The 12,830-nt window shown below is 49.2% G+C and overlaps 1 protein-coding gene across 27 annotated transcripts in view; it reads left to right on the top strand.

The window, feature by feature from the left end:
* Window positions 1-767: 767 nt before the first annotated feature.
* Window positions 768-12,830, top strand: part of NRXN2 (neurexin 2) — a 355,283-nt gene continuing 343,220 nt past the window's right edge. For 14 of the 27 annotated variants that reach the window (XM_081173994.1, XM_081173993.1, XM_081173986.1 and 11 more), the window contains exon 1: window positions 773-1,168. The gene's annotated coding sequence lies outside the window, so the exon portion shown is untranslated. Of the gene's footprint in view, window positions 1,169-12,830 lie in introns of all 27 variants that reach the window. The other 13 variants (XM_081174008.1, XM_081174004.1, XM_081173998.1 and 10 more) reach the window with 3 other exon arrangements.

Here is a 12,830-nt window from a genome sequence, read left to right as displayed (position 1 = left end):
TGGGTGACATCACTTGGAGCAGAACCAGCAAGCCGGGGGAGGAGGGGACACCACCAGAGGACACGCTGCCTAGCTAGGGACTCCTCAAATCCAGCGCTCACCCTGAACCTCAGCCTGTTGGTGGGGGCATTACTGAGCTGTGCGACTAACGTTGTGAAGTAAAAAATGCAGCTTCCTGCTCCCTTCTCTGTCTCTCTGGCCTACCTTGCAGGCTTCTTGGGAAGATGAAATTGATGTGTGTGTGTGTGTGTGTGTGTGTGTGTGTGTGTGGTGGCAGGGAGAGGGGAGAAACCATGTATGCTGCCCATGCTGCTCCTTGGAACAAGGTGACCAGTATGATAAATTGGCAAAATAAATAATAAGAGTTTTTGACAACGAACAAAGGATGCCTTTGAGCAGATGTTGTGTTTTATGCTTTTAAATTTCAGACGATAATGGCATTGGTATGTTGGAACCTGCTTTGTGGCTGATGAAAAGGGAGGGGTCCGAAAGTCTACTCAGTAAACAAATGGACCTATTTTTGTCGAGCCGTCCCCCCCCCCCACTGGGGCTTCTAGGGGGGGAAAGGTCGTGACCCCCAGCCGGGACTTGAGAACCCCTAGAGCTTGGGCAGGGAAGCCAAAACAGTCTCGCTCTCAGCCAGCCAGCCAGCGTGCCCCCCCTTCCAAGGAGCAGCAGCCTTGGTGGCTGCTGCATTCATTGTTCACCTTCGCCTCCCGCCCCCCCCCATCTGAAAGGCGGAGCCCTGTGGGCGGGGGAGGAAGAGGAGGAGGCTGAATTGCGCGGGTGTCCCTCCCGGGTGGGGTGCAGGAGACCCGGGGCCCCGGCCTGGTCCCCCGCTTGGTTGGCAGAGAGGGAGGGCGCGAGGGAGGGGCCGAGCCGGGGCGGCGCTTGGAGGAGGCGGAGGCGGAGGCGGGAGGAGGTGGCGGAGCCTCCGCTGCTGCTGCTGCCGCTGCCGCCGCCGCTCCCGGACCCTCCTGCATCCCCGCCTCGCGCATCTTCTCCTGCATCTTCTCCTGCATCTTCTCCATCCTCCTCGGGCATCTCCTCCTGCGCAGCCCTCGGCCCCAGGAGGAGGCGGGCGAAGGCAGGACCAGCCCCGGCCATTGTCTTTGGCCGCCGCCGCCACCGCCGCCGCATCGCCTCCCGCCCTCCCTCCCGCCAGCAGGTACCCCGAGGCTGCGCCCTTGCGGTGGGGGGAGGAGGGAGGGAGAAGCGGGGTGGGGTTCCCTCGCAGCCTATGGCGCTGTGGGGTGGGAAGGGAGAGGGGCCCCCTCTTTGGACAGGGTGTGGGCTGGGGCCAAGGCGGCGTCCAGGATACCCCCCCCCCCACAAACACACACACACCTCGTTGGTGCCAAGTCTGGGGGAAGGGAGTGGGGCTGCGGTACCAGCTCAATGGGGGGGTGTCCTCGCCCAGCTTTCTCTTTGAACTGGAGGTGTGGGGCTGCGTGTGTGTGTGGGGGGGGTGATCTTGCTAAGACGAGGGTTGGAGGGGCAGAGGAGGCGAGCCGGGGACATTGGGGCGGCCGCGGGGAGGGGGCGCTGGTCGTGAAGTGTCGCCCTTTCCCCAAACCTCGCCTCGACGCGCGTCTCTCGCCATAGATAACCCCGGGGAGGGCGGCGGGCTGGGAGGTGGGGAGGAAGAGTGCTTGTTGTCCATCACGCCGCCTCCTTATCTCCCAAGGTTGAGGTTATCTGTCGGCTGCCGCCAGTTTGCGGGGCTTGACATCTGAGATGCCCCGGTGGGGTTTTTGTTGTTGTTGTTGTTGTTTGGTGATGATGATGATGGTGATAATGCCCTTTGGACGGTCTTTCCTCTGCAAGCCGCTCCTCTCCCCCTCCCCGCCCCAATTCCACCCAGATATTCGGGTTTTCCACTTCCAAAGTCTGGGGCTGTATCCTGTTGGTGCAAATAAAATAATCTCAGATCTCGGATGCCTGGAGGTTGGTTTGGGCACTGTCAGCATGCCTCCTCCTCCTCCCACCGAAACTCCGAATTCTGAGATCTGGGCAGCGGCGGCGGCGGCATTATTCGATGGCAGCAGCAAATCTGCAATCCCCGTTTAGCTCTGCTTCATTATTTACTCGCCGCCAGTGAGCTGAGCCTGCCTCAGCCTGGAGAGCCTTTGTTAGCAAGTATTAATATTTGGTGTTGAAAATCAGCTTTGCCCCCCGCCCCGGGGCAGAGGGAGCTGGCATCTTGGCGTTTCTTTTGCCTTGGAAAGGATACCGAGAGGCATTTTGTGGGCGCTTTTCCCCGACAAGGCTCCCTTTCTGACACCACCGTGTTGTGTGTGTGCAGAGGAGCCTTGCTAAACGAGTGCAATGTGCTGTCTAGCGGGTGGGGGGGCAGGGAAGGCTCCGAGGATCAATGAAAAATGGTCTTCTCGTGGTGCTTGCCGAAGTATCCCCCGGCTTCAAGGCGCTGGGTTGTGTTGTGTGTGGAAGGATCTCAACACCCTCAGATTGCTCTGCTTACAACCCTCTTTCCACCCCCATTCCCAGCTCCACGTATGTCTGGCACCCTCTCTATCTGTGCTTTGCAGGAATGGTCTTCTATCGGGGTGTGCGCGAGGCAATGTTGGTGGGGGGCTTGCGTGGCGGTGGGGTGGGAAGCTAAAAGGAGGCGTTGTGTGCAGAAACCATCCTTTCCCCAACACACACAGAAATGGATCCCTGCAAAACAGCCCCTGCACAAGCCTTTGTCATGCGGCGTGAAGCTCCCTCCCTCTCTTATGGCGAGGGGGGTTTTGAGGGAAAGGGGGCTGATTGCAAAGAAGGGGGGGTCATTGGCTCCTTTGGGAAGGGCTGGGGTTGGGAGAGAAGCGGGGGCTCTGAGAACAGGTCCTGCCTTAGCCGCCGCCAAAGGAGGATTGTCTGGCTGGTCCTTCTCCCTTGGCGTGTTGCAGACATTTATATTATTAATTTGGTATTGTGGATTACCTCTCTCTTGTGTGCTTCTGCCCCCCAATCAGATCCTACCACAACATCAATGGCAATATCATGTCCGAATTTAAGGGGGAGGACATTTCGGGAGAGAGAGATTGGCAAAGAGTGTCACAGTTGCCTTGAATAAACACACACACATATACACACAATTTTTTTATAAAATCTGCTGGCGATTTGCTTTTATTCACAAGGGTCTTTTCTTTAGGATTAAAAGAAGAAGGAGAAGCTCAGAAATCCCCACCTCCCTCCTTGCAAATAAATAAAACCGCCACATGATTCTCTCTCTGGGAAAATCAGCTCCCTCCAAAGGGGAAAGCCATCATATTCAATGGTGCTAATTAATTTTTATTAAGAAACCAAAGGGATATTTGTTAGCCCAAGAAAAATCTTTGAGCTGCACCAGCTTCCAGTCAGAGAGGAGAGGAGAGAAGCATGACAAATATGTTTTCCAGAGGAGCACCAGGAAGAAAAATGACACAACCAGGAGGAGGAGGAGGGCGGAGGGCAGGTACTTACAGCGGCTCAGGTGTGGGGCTCTCCTTCGGCACACCTGATGCTGCAGTCTCAGCGCTTTGGCCCCAGGGATGTTGGCCAGGCTCAAGCACCGGGGAGGGGAGGAGGTGCCTGGGCAGCAGGGAGGGGGGCTCCAGGACAGGAGTCTTTCTGGAGGGGAGAGAACAGCCTTGGATGCATTGCTGGGTGCAATGCCACTGGGCTTGGAGAAGAGAGAGGATGGGCTCCCTCCCATGTGATAGGCTCGCTTTGTTCACACTGGGAGGGGACTGCTCCTGGCTTAGGGGGATCTCCTGTTGCTGTGAGAAATTGGGGCACCCTGTTAGGACCAACCATGCCTAAGGGACCCTCTGCCGGCCAAGCATCGTAGTGGTCAGATCAGTCAATAATATCCTTTAACATCCCAAATAATGTTTTCGGCATAACAGGGTGCTCTCCGATTCTTGTATCATATTCTTGTATCTTCATAAGGGTGGCTGAGAGAGGGGGTTGGACTAGATGGCCCTTCGAGTCCCTTCTCACACTACTATTCAGTGACAGGGATAAGGACTTGCTTAAGGCTGCTCAGGTCTCTGATATACCCCATTCCCGCCCTACAGAAAGCATGCAAGCCACTGGCTCTTGGTCTGTTATTTAGAATTTGCTGGGCTTTTGAAGGAAGTGATTATTATCCCCACTTTGTGGAACAGAGGAACTGAGAGGCGGCAACCTGTTGGAGGTTTGCACAGATATCCCTCTGCATACCACCTGCTTTTGTGTGGGCAGCACACAAAGACACACAGCAGGCATTATGGAGTGGGAGAAGGTAGCCAAGCTGACGCTGTTAGTTGCTATCAGGTAGGTGTTAAGCTTGGTGGGATCTTCTGCATGTGGCCAGAAGGTTCATCCAACAACGTCCTTCAAGGGCCACTTGGAATTTGTCATGCACTAGGAAGAGAAGAGCTATTTCTGAATGTCAGCCTGCTATGGGATGGTGACTGCCTACTTGCCTGCCTGCCTTCCAAAGGGAGTTTGGTGCCCACCATGTTTCTCTCTGCAGCTCCACCCGGAGAGGCAGCAGGACACAAATGCCTCAAATCAGTCCACTTTATGTGTTATTTACAGGCCCAGTACCTGCTCTCAAGGAGTGCACTGAAAAGGTATCCTCAGCTGCCTGGAGGTGAGGAGACCTGTGATGGGGCACATGTCCTGCAAGCAGAAGGGATCAGCCTCAGTCCTTGGCATCTCCAGGCAGGGCTGGGAAATACCCCTGCGTAAGAGTCAATGCCAGCCACTGACTGTAGAGAGTATTAAACTTGATCCAGAGGCTTGGGCCTCTGGATGTCACTGGACTACAGTTCCCATCAGCCCTTGCCCTTGGCCATGCTGGCTGCAGGAGCTGATGGGAGTTGATGTCCAACAAACTTGCCTCCTCATGAGCTCGATGGCCCACTGGTCTGACTTGGTCAAAGGCATCTTCCCATGTCTTATGCCAGGATTGGGCCTTCTTGCTCTGAGTCAGTTCAACATTAATTTGGCCAGGGATGTGGAGTCACTGCTCAGGGCCTGCTCTTGACAACCTGAAATTGGACCAGGGGATTATTCCACCCAAGCCTGGAACATCAGAAGAATTTTCATATAACTCCTAGGCATGTTTGCTATGTTTCTTCCATGGGAAAAAGGGAGTGTCAGTGGCCTGCCTCCAAAGAGATAGAATTGCAGAGTTGGAAGAGGCGCCAAGGGTCTCTAATCCAACCCGCTCCCCTTGCAGTGCAGAAAACATAAGAAGAGCCTAATGGATCAGGCCAATGGCCCATCTAGTCCATTGCAATGGTCAAGCAAAGTAATTTTTGAATCAGGACTTAATGCTCTGACATCCCTCCACTTTAGATGTGCAGGTTAGTTCTCCAAAATGTGTTCAGCCATCCCTGCTGTATGGAGTGGAGGTGTCATTCTCCTTCTGCTGAGTGGAGCCCTGATCCTCTGCCCCAAAGCCCTGGCTGGACTCTGCATGTTATTCTAATTACAGATGGTGGGCATTAAATAGCTGCTAAAGAAATGGCACCTGTTTGCGGTGACTGCATAGAACTACAGGGCAGGCCCCTTCATCTCCCCACCAATGAGGGAAACGGACTGAAATGATTATTGGGGTGTGGGCAAGGCCAGGCAGCACATTCTGGGCTCTCTTAAGAGTGGTCAAACAGGCATCAAGCATGAGGAGTTCTCTTGCAAAGCCCCCTTAGCAATAAATGGAAGCCCCACAAGTTCACGCTTGGCTTCACTTAGGCGCATGCAGAAGACGTTTGTGATGGATCAGGCCCCGTGTTAATGAATGGGTGGCTGAGTCCCTGCACACCAGGATGTCCCAAGCCAGCCTGAGAATGTGTGCCAATTCCACTTGCAAAATTTGGGTTCAGGCAGAGGAGCTATCTCTCTGAAAAGGTTCTTTCTTGTGTGCTCTTACTCTCTCTCCAAACACACACACACACACACACACACACTTTTCTGCTGTATAGTTTACAGAGCTTCCCTTTGGAATATTTCGCTGGAGGAAGGCGTTATCACTTCAGGTTTTTTTTTTTTAAAGAAACGGCAGCACAAAGCTCTTGAGAATTCCTCTTTCTGCTGGAGTTCCTTATCATCCACTTGCAATGTTCACATTAGAGTTCAACTTCCTTTAATTCATTCCAGATTGTGTGTGTGTGCAGATGCTGGTTTTTCCTATATAAAAAAAGGACTCCCCACCCTATGTTGCTTTTTCCTCCTTCACAGCCTGCCTTGCCGCTTCTCTCCCTACCCACCCACCCAATGATAAAACAAAACCTCCACTGTGACAAATGGATACCTCAGGATGGGGCAACCACCGCCTACCCCCCCTCCAAGGCATGTCATTCTGTGGGCTCAGGCTGCTTTGTCCTCTTACCGAATGGTTTAAAGTGTTGGCCCAGATAAATTTTACATGAATAATTTCTCTCCCTGCAGCAAGAAAATACACAAAACAAGCCCTTCGGCTGGCTATAATTGAATTTTTTTTCCTGGGTACCTGAAATGTGATTTGTGCTGGAGGAGGGTTGGGGTGTGTGTTTTGCTGGTGTGGATTTGAACCTAATCTTGCAAACTGGCTTTAAAAGCTGATCTTGTCATGAGAGAGAGAGAGAGAGAGAGAGAGAGAGAGAGAGAGAGAGAGAGAGAGAGGCCTTCTGGGCTGTGCCAAGAGCAGAGCTGAGGGTCTTTCTGCAGCCTCAAAGATTAAATTTATATTTCTGTGTCCACCAGGCGAAAGGGCCTTGTAAATCTATTAAGAGAGCAATCCTCTTTATTCCTTGTATATAGCATTTTTAATGTGAGAGTAGCTTGATATCTTTTACTTTGCCTATTCTCAGAACATCCCTCTGAGGAATCTTCTTGCTAGCATTTAGAGCTATTCCCATCTCACATACAGAAGGACTGAGGCTGGCAGAGAATTACTTGCCTGAAGGCACACAATGCACCCCATAATTCCTGGTGCAACCTGGTGTCTGCTGACCTACCAATTGGATCTTGGGTCACCATCATTTCTTTCTTTCTTTCTCTGGGTCTGCTGTGACCTTCCCACCATCCCCTGGGTGGACTTAGCCTGCTGTGAGGTGAAGTGTGAGAGGGCCTTCTCTGTGGTGGCCCCACCAACTCTGGAATGCCCTTCCTCCAGAGGCTTAGATGGCAGAGACCCTGATGGGTTTTCCACTGGCAACTAAAAGCTATTCTATTCTCCAAAGCATTTGGAGTAAGGACACTAGAAGAGCCCTGCTGAATCAGGATGAAGGGGACTCATCCTGTTCTCACAGTGGCCAACCAGACGCCGCAGTTGGAATCCTGGAAGCAGGACCCGCACAGCGGCTACACCCTCCCCTCGTGCATTTCCAAGCAACTGGTATTCAGAGCGTGTAAGAAAATTGGGGTTGGCTTTTACAGCCCCACTCCCCATTAAGAGATGTTGTGTCTCTCAGGTCCTCTATCAGTCAGAGATGCAAACAGAGATTTCCAAGGAAACAGGGCAAGCTGATGCTTTTGATCTTTATTCCTCTGTTGCAACAGAGTCTCCTTCTTCCCCTTGCAAGGAGGTGAGGAGCAGAGAACAAAAGCGTGTTACAATTTTTAAACCCTCAGATAGTGGCCACCTCTGTAATGGAAAGACACCCCCCAAACCCACAAAATGGGTTGCATGTGTGAATCAGATAATGCTCAGAGTTCATGCTACTCCAACATATTTATTTACAAGCCTGCCAATCTGTATGCCTGACAACACCTGATTATGGCTGCTCCTGGCTTGTCTAAAGCATCCTTTTGAAATGGTGAATACCTAGACTCCAGAATTCATTGTCAAGGGCCTTTTTCATTCCTGCATAGATATCTGCTCTTTTGACAGGTCAGCTAGGCCATTCAACACATACACATCTCAAATGGTTCGCAGAGGGGCGACCTATCAAGAATTTGCTGATAGTGACTTTAGGGGGGCTCTGAGCTTGACTAGGGGCTAAATATGGATGCTGTATTGCTCTCTACTATTTCAGACATGTGGTTTATGCACTTATATATATATGTGTGTCTGTTTACCTTGCACACTTACACATGTGCATTTTATTTATGACAGCTTAGAATTCATATAACAAGAGCCTACTGCTTCCACCAATGGAGGTAGGACATAGTCATCATGGCAAGTCGCCACCAATAGCCTTTTCCTCCATAAATTTGTCCAATCCTCTTTTAAAGCCATCTAAATTTGTGGCCCTCACAACTTCTTGTGGGAGGGAGTTCCATAGTTTAACTATGCACTGTGTGAAGAATGTACTTTGTCTGTTCAATGTTCCATTTCATCAGATGTTCCCAAGTTCTAGTATTATGAGAGAGAGAGAGAATGTTTCTCTATCCACTTTCTTCACACCATCAATAATTTTATGCCCCTCTTATTATGTCCCCTCTTAGTCACCTTTTCGCTAAACTATACCCAGCTCTGCAATATCCTTTTTGAGGTGAGGCAACCAGAACTGAATGCTTTATTCCAAACATGGTTGCACCATATAGATCTGCATAATGACCTCATGATCTTGGCAGCTTTATTTTCAATCCCTTTCCCTAAACCCTAGCATGATGATATTCACATTTTTCACAGCTGCTGCACACTGGGTTGACAGCTCCATCCAGCTATCCACTATGACCCCAAGGTCTTGTTCCTGGTCAGTCACTGCTAGCTCAGACCCCATGAGCGCATATGGGAAGCTAGGAATGTTTTTGCTTCACTGTGCATCACTTTACAATTGCTTGCATTGAATTGCATTTGCCATTTCACTACCCATCCACGCAGTCTGAAGAGAATGAGCAGAATTTTGGAGCTCCTCAGAACCTCTTTTTTTGTTTTGTTTTAACCATCCTGGTATCATTAGTGGATTTGGTTCCCTCACTACTCCCCACTAACTCTAGGTTGTTCATGAATAAGTGAAAAAGCACGGGTCCAAATACTAATATTTGGGGGACTCCATTTTCTACAGCCCTCCCTTGGGAGAACTGTCCATTTTTCCTACTTTCTACTTCCTGTTAATTTTCCAGTTCCTGCTCCATAAAGACAACATCACCTCTTATTCAAGAGTCTTTCATGGGGTACTTTGTGAAAAGCATTTGGAAAGTCTGAGTACACAATGTCAACTGGATCATCTCTATATATATTTTAACACTCTCAAAGAACCCTTATTAGGTTAGGGAGAGTTGCAGAAGCCATACTGCACCAAACTTGTTCTTTATACCTAGGTAATTCTAGCTTTAACAGTACTTTGCATCAATTTCCCCAAAACAGACATTAAGCTTACCAGTCTGTAATTTCCAGGATCCTTCCTGGGGCTTTTTAAAAATGTTATTATATTGGCTACTTTCCAGTCCTCAGATACAGAGGCTGATCCTAGGGACAACTGACATATGTTTCTGAAAAAATCAACAGTGCCACATTTAAGTTTGTTAAGAACTCTCAGGTTGATGCCATCCAGACTTGATTAATCTGTCAGTTTTTAATTTGTCAATGAGGCCTAGAGTTTCATCTCTCGTCACCATTATTTGCCCTAGTCCCTCCAACTTCCTTCCCTAGGAAGTTAGCTCTGGCACAGAAATTTGCCCTATATCTTCCACAGGGAAGACAGATGCAAAGCATTCATTCAGCTTCTAGGTGTAATCTCCTCGTCTTCCTTTAGCACACCATGTTCTCTCTTGTCATCCAAAGGTCCAAATGCCTCTCTAACTAGTCTCTTGCTACTAATCTTTTGTCGTTGCTTGTCTTTCTGCTTTGAGCAATATTTTCATCAAATTCATGATGTAAGCAACCCTTATTGTCTGCTTGCATTTCTTTGCCAAAGTTTATGTTCCTTTTCGTTGTCCTCATTTGAACAAGACTTCCATTTTCTGAAGGAGCCTTCTTGCCTCTAATAGCTTCTTTGACTCTGCTCCTCTGACACCCTCTTGGCCTTGGCAGTACCTTCCTTGATATGCATTATACATTCTAGCTGAGCTTCTGTTATTGTGGTTTTGAACAACCCCCAAAGCGTTGTGGAAACATTTGATCCTCCAGACTTTGCCCTTCAACATTGTTTTAACCAATCCTTTCATTTTTGAGAAGCTTCCTCTTTTGAAGTCAAATGTGAATGTTTTGCATTTTCTGGGCACTGTGGGCACTGTTTCCAATCACTTGCATCTCACACCAGATTCTGGGTGCCACTTAAATTTAATTCCAGGGCCACACACCCCGGCCACCCCTCTGCCCTATGACTAACCGTTCTAGGGCACAGTCATTTGGGGTATCATGAAATTTCACCTCTTTGTCATGATTGGGACACTTAGGTAGCCAGTCAATGTGAGGGTGATTGAATTCACCCTCTACTACAACATCTCTCTTGGCTGCTTCCTTCATTCTTCATCTCAAGATCACACTGGGCATTGTGGTCAGAGAACAATAGAACAACCCCAGTACCAAATTACTTTTGGGGCCCAGTATTGCTCCCCACAACGATTCTGTGGAGAAGTCTGCTCCTTTCGGGACTTCTTTTTTTAAAATATATATATATATATATTTATTAATTTTTATATGAAATGTCAAAAAAAACAGACAACATATTTTCTCATCTTATTCAGTGTTTTGGACTTCCATCAACCAAATCTGAAGATTTTTCAATCTTTATCACTTAAGCTGCATTTCATTAATTTCACTATTACTTTTAATAGTCCTTCACTAATAGTTCTCTTCATACTTTTCTCTGCAATATTTCACATAGTCCTCCTTACAAAACTTATTGCAATCCTACTAGCGTAATCTGTTGATTACAATTGCTTTTCAGATAGTTCACGTATTTACTCCAGTCCTCTGAGAATCTCTGATCCCGCAGGTTTCGAATCCTTCCTCTCATCTTGTCTAATTCTGCATAGTCCATTAATTTCATCTGCCATTCCTCTTTCGTTGGTAATTCTTCGCCCCTTTTGGGACTTCTAGTTTGCTGGACTTAGTGCTTTCTCATACAGGGTGACACCACCTCTGGCATGTCCTCGCTGTCCTTCATATAGAGTTTATATCTAGAGATAGCTGTGATCCACTGGTTCTCTCCATTCCACCAGGTTTCCACCAAGCCCACTGTAATGATGCTGTCCTCAAGCACTTCGCCCATCGTGGTCTGGAGGCCTCTAGCCTTAGCGTATAAACACTTGGGTACCATCTCTGTTTTCAAGTGGCACTTGTGCTTTGGCCTGCAATGTTTTGGCTTCTCTAAATTGCCACTCTGAGCCCCTGCACTCACAACACCTAGCTCAAGGCTTAAATTTCACCGCTTCAATTTTCATCATTTTTTTTCCAGTCAGGCAGGGACCAGGGGGAGATTTGTTCCCAACTGGACCATCCTCATCTCCTGTTGGCTTCCCCCTGTCAATCATTTTAAAACAAGGGTCAGCAAACTTTTTCAGCAGGGGGCCGGTCCACTGTCCCTCAAACCTTGGGGGGGGGGGGCGGACTATATTTTGCAAATAAAAATAAAAATGAACAAATTCCTATGCCCCACAAATAACCCAGAGGTGCATTTTAAATAAAAGGACACATTCTACTCATGTAAAAACACGTTGATTCCCGGACCATCCGCAGGCCAGATTTAGAAGGTGATTGGGCCGGATCCAGCCCTCGGGCCTTAGTTTGCCTATGCATGTTTTGAAAGCTTCTCTGCCACCTTTGTATATTAAGCTCCAGCAGTCTAGTTCCATCCCAGTTCAAGTGGAGCCCATCCCTTTTGTACAGGACCAGTTTGCCCCAGAATGTGCCTGACAAATCCAAACTCCTCTGCCTGACACCATGGCCTCATGCATGCATTGAGACCACAGAGCTGCATCTACCTGCCTGGACATGCATGTGGAACTGGCAGCATTTCAGAGAAACCCATCTAGGAGGTCCTGGCTTTCAGCATCCTACCTAACTTTGGCTTCCAGAACCTTGCGACTACATTTCCCCCTGTCATTGATGCCAACATGCACCACAACCACTGACTCCTCCCCAGGACTAACTTCCAGGCTACTTAGGTGACAGGCAACACCTGTAACTTTTGCACCAAGCAAGCAAGGCACCTTGTGGCCATAACACACCCATCTTATCTCTCTCTCTATGATTGAATCACCCACCACCAGATTTTCCCTGTGACCTGGAGGATAACTGCTCATTCCCCAAGGAATGTATTTCTTCTAAGGGAGCAGTTCCCTCTTCTGCAGCCTGAACCCCTCTTTTCCCCTGAGACCCTCCTTCTCCAAGCACACTCTCTCGTCTGGGGAGCAGAAAACAGAGATCATATCCCCATCATCAACATCTTGTCTCCCAGCTGCTGCAGGTCAGCCACCTAGGCCCCAAAGAAACACGCACATCCCCCAAGGGCCAACAGCTCATTGCAACTTGGGGCACACCCAGCCAGCCATAAATTCTGTCCAGCAGGCAGATAGCTGTACATGTTCTGTGCAATACACTGGAAACCCTCCCCACCTCTGCTGGCGATCTACCTGCATATCTATTCTCTGTAATTCATCAGATTAGTTTACCTACGTGTTAGAACAAAGAGGGGAAGGGAAGAGCAGTCTGTCCTGGCTTCCTGGCCCTGCTGTTGAACTCACTCGGCTACTGAACTCACTTGCTGTGTCCATCAGTGGGGCTGAGATGCTGCCTCAGCTGGGGCTCCCCTCTGGCACATGGAGCAGGGTTGGGTGCGGGGCTCCCTTGCTAGGTTGTTCCAAGTACATATCCCTGGCTCTCTTTCCTCTGATGCCAATGTACCCAACAAAATCAGGGCTGCCTTTTTGGAAAAACAGGAGCCGGTGGGGCTCAAACTCTGTGGCTCACTCAAATTTCA

This window comes from Podarcis bocagei (assembly GCF_964188305.1).
Source record: "Podarcis bocagei genome assembly, chromosome: 16".
Lineage (NCBI taxonomy): Eukaryota > Metazoa > Chordata > Lepidosauria > Squamata > Lacertidae > Podarcis > Podarcis bocagei.
This window is presented reverse-complemented; position numbering and strand designations above follow the sequence as displayed.